This window comes from Ixodes scapularis, unplaced genomic scaffold (genome assembly GCF_016920785.2).
Source record: "Ixodes scapularis isolate PalLabHiFi unplaced genomic scaffold, ASM1692078v2 ptg001361l_1___fragment_2___debris__unscaffolded, whole genome shotgun sequence".
Classification (NCBI taxonomy): domain Eukaryota; kingdom Metazoa; phylum Arthropoda; class Arachnida; order Ixodida; family Ixodidae; genus Ixodes; species Ixodes scapularis.
In genome coordinates, this window is record NW_024610146.1 from 14793 (window position 1) to 19317 (window position 4525).

Here is a 4525-nt window from a genome sequence, read left to right on the forward strand (position 1 = left end):
TGATGATTGTCGACGCACTGCATACGCGACACAACCCTCGGCCAAATCTGATTTGCTGGCTATCCTCAGTCAGTTAGAGTTAGTCACGTTGTCTTGGAAGCGCTCTGGCGGTTTTCTAGCTCACTTTCCGACTAGTATTTTTTTTCTCGGCTTCGTAACTATCATCACTGAACTGCTGTACTCCGACCCACTGTCCTTTAAGAGTCCATTGGTCTTAAGCTCGTCGGTAATTTGCTGATGTACTTGCCGCGCTGTCCATGATGTGCGGTAAGAATCGGTCGACCCACGGGTGAACTCCCTGGTTTCCCCTGTATAGTCATGGTCGCAACTGTCATTCATCCCACTTCCTGGGTGCTCATTGCAAAGCATTCACGCTTTTTGTTCAACATCTAACAAATTTCTTCCTTCCGTCCCTTGGTCACAGATGGTCCGACCTTGATCTCTTCCATGTTTATTGTAGACAGGCCCTCTTTTCCTTACTCAAACGTAGTGGACTACGCGTTTAATCAGCTCATCGGTATCATGAAGTTCGACCAGGCCTCCAGGCGCTTAACTGTCTGGCCCTTCTTGAGAATAATGTCAGAGTTGATGACGTTCCCGATAGGGAGACTTTTCCCCGTCTTTTGACCCACACAGGTAGTTCATCTCGTCCCTCCGAGCTATAAGCAATTAACTGTTTTGTTTTTCATAATCTAAAACAAGTGTGACCCATTGTGCGGTGTTTCTCGAACTTGAACCTGTCTCTGGTGGACAATGCAACACGCACATTATCATGGTCAAGATTAATTTATTTGAAAAAAATGCAAAGTCTAGTTCGTCTAGCAGCATAGTCGTTCCCTCTTTCCGCAGAAGCTCAACGTTCGATGGGTCAATGACGTCTGTTCCCACGATTATGTCGGAGCCTGTGAAAATGTTGTCTAGAACCACCTCCATACTCACATCCTTGAAGAGGTTGCTGTCTGCTTCGAGGTCGGCTTGGATCTGCCCTAAGCTTTTGCACGTTCCACCTACGCCATATACTTGTTCCTTTCGGCTATGAACTACTACTTTTAAGCCTAGCTGGGTGGCAAGTTTCGTCTTCATCAGGCTGATGTGCAGACCAGTGCCCAGAAGAGCAGCTGTTGGTTGTCCATAAATGTTCACTAATTTCAACGATTAAAAAAAACAAAAAAAAAACACGACGGCTAGAAGCAGTGGACCGGACGAGAGCTGACTGACAACTGAAATTTTATTGAAGAACAAAAACAACCACCACAGCGACTACCACCCGAAAACAAAAAATAAACAAAACACGTATGAACAACAAAATAAAAGCCACAAGGCAACACGCGGGAATGGCAAGCTAAAAGAGAAAGGAGTTGCACATTAGCCTAAAGTCACTGAAAACTAAGGCCGGGGTCACACTCATCATCATGCATCCTACAAAAGAGTCTGCAAACACGAGTTACCGCAATATCCGCGGTTCGAATGCCACGTGCCAAGTTTTCTTCTTTAACTCATTACACTGAGGCATTCGAAGCACGGATCTCGTGGTAACTCGCGTCCGAATCTGTATAAAGCCTGTCTTAGGTATGATGCATAAGCAGTGTGGCCCGGGCTTAAGAAACTCTATTTCTTTTGAATGCAGATAAACAGTCGTCTGAGTGATGCATCTATCTGTGCATCCTTTTATTTACTTATTTATTTACAAATATCCTCAGAGCCCGGGGGCATTACATAGGGGAGTGGTGGGTTAGTGCCAGTCTTGTACACGTTACTAAAAAAAAGTAATCGATTACAATTACTATTACTCTTGGCTAAAAAGTATTCGATTAGATTACTTGATTACTCGACGGCAAAAGTAATTAGTCATTACTTAAAGAAGTAATCGTTACTTTTCCGATTACTTTATTGTGTGAAGACACATCTTTAGCGCTCATAACAATGAACTACTTCCAACCTATCTTTCACATTTGCACAAGTATTGAAAAAGAAAAACTGGCCCCCTCTTCGTGGTCGTTGCACCTTCACAATGCGGACACAAGCATAGAATTCGTTTGAAGACGTTTAATTATTTGGGCGTTCGCCAGTGTGTGTGTGTGTGTGGGAGGGAAAGGAAGGGGGAGAGCGGGATGGGTTCTAGATCTTGTTAAGCTTGAGCAAGGGTTGTCGCTCAAAGTTTGCGTCGCTCATTTTATTTTTCACATGTGTATGAGCTCGCATGTTATACAAAAGAGCAGCAGCTCCAGGATTTGAAACGGATCATGTGTAGTATCCATTAGCGGAAGAGATGGCCCCGACCAGTTCTCAACTCGAAACGTTGCTTGTCACAAAGACCACGTAGGGGAAATGGGGAAATATTTGAACTGCCTTTGTTATATTTTGCATCCGCTTTAGGCATTCTGCGGTTCTGGTTCTCCTACGGGCTGCGAGTAGGTACCCTAAGCAGGATTTTTTTTATTTTTTTATTTGTGTGTGTGTGTCCGTGAGGAAGCTAGTTTGAACGAAGGACTAACAAAGCTACATTCTGCTCCCTCAAACTTCGCCCTGGATGGCCTTTGTCGCGCACTGTGGCTTCCCTGGGGCTTCCCACTCCCAGTCCCCAGCTCAAAAAAAAAAAAAAACGGACATTCCACAGAAACTGTACGTAGAAAGAGATTGATCTCGTTTCCTACAGCTCCGCAAAAATCTTTCTTTTTTCCGCCCCCAAAAAAAAGCAAATTTTATTTTTGTCATTTCATAAAAAAAAAAGGCGTGTGCCGGAGGGGGGGGTCTCGTGAACAAATTGTAACAATTACAAGTCATTTTATTACTTAAAAATTAATCAGATTACTTCGGTGATTACTGCCTAATAAAAGTAATCAACTGATTACAAAATTACTCCAAAAAGTAATCGATTACCAGTAATTTGATTACTTGTAATGCGTACGGTACAAGTCTGGAACTTAGTGCGAGGCGACACTTGGTGTTATCTGTGATGGTGACGATGTTATCGGGAAGGCCATTCCAGACCACAATAGTTTTGGGTAGAAATTAATGCTGGTGGGTTGTAGATTTGGTCTTTGGTCGGGCAATCTTGCATGTGTGGTCCAGTCTTGAAGAAACATAGTTAGGTGGGCTAAAAGAGACTGATTTAAAGAGGGAGAGTAATACACTTTATGCAGGAGCAAAAGCCTGGAAATTTTGCGGCGCAGAGAAAGGTTAGGGAGGGTTAATTGAGATTACATTTCAGTGACAGTGGAAAAACGGTAGTAATCGGAATGAATGAAACGAGCTGAGGTGTTTTAAACTGATTTTATTGTATTGGTGAGAAATGAAAGGTGGGGATGCCAGATAGATGCGGCGTATTCTTGTTTAAGGCGAGCTAGAGTAATATAGAGAAGTCTTTTGAGGTTAGAAATAGCCGTCGTGAAATTACGCCGAATATAACCAAGAGAGCGATTAGCTGAGTATATGATCTTATTAACATGATTATTCTAGGATAAATTATTAGTTAAATAAACACCAAGATATTTATATTTGGTAGTGGCCTGGAGGACAGTGTCATTTAGTGTTAATGTTGTTACGTGGGGGGAGGACGAGCGCGTGAAACATGCATGCATTTATTAATATTTAGGGACATTTGCCAAGTACGGCACCAGTCGGCAATTTTGTTAATGTCGCACTGGAGTGGCAGTTTGTCGCCGGGAGATTTTATTAGTCTATATATAACGCAATCATCCGCAAAAAGGCGAACTGAAGAAGAAAGTTGAAGTGGAAGGTCATTAATATATTAGAAAAAGTAAAGGGCCAAGTACAGAGGCTTGCAGAACGCCGGAGGAGACTGGAGCTGAGGAGGAGGGCGAGTCGTTAGCGAAAACAAATGAAGAATGGCAGCTAAGAAAAGGTTCGATCCATCTTAGAACGAGGGGATCTAATATTAAGGAAGAGAGTTTGAACAGAAGGCGATTGTGAGGGACTTTGTCGAAAGCCTTGGCGAAATCAGGGAAAACAGCATTAGTAAGAAAGCCGGAGTCGAGATTTTGAAAAAGGTCATTAGTAAGAAACAGCAGCTGGGTCTCACATGACAGTTGCTTGCGGAAGGCGTGCTGTGTGTGGTTAAAATAATCACAAGAATCCAGGAAACTGATAAGATGCTTGTAGATGATGTGCTCGAGAAATTTATTTCAAAACCCTAGAGCGATTCGCGTGCTGTTTTATCGGTTCCCCCAATAGACCGATCTCACCAAGCGTTCCACGCATGCGCGAGGCAGCCATAACTTTAGTTCACAGGGGGCAATCGGCAGTGCACGAGGCTGCTCGTGCCCTGTACGCGCAGAGCTCCAGCGAGGTTGTCGCACGCGCAGAAAGACTAAAGTTCCCTCGATGCATTGCGGCAGCGGTAGCGTAGTCAAACTGGCTGGTGAGATCGGTCTATTGATTTGAACGTTGCTAAAGTTAGGACGGCAACAACAATTCGCCACGTGTAAAGGCAACTGACCCCCTGTTAACTGACAACAATTATTTAAGCAGCAATATGGCTCAAGTGTCGATATTTTGAAGCATC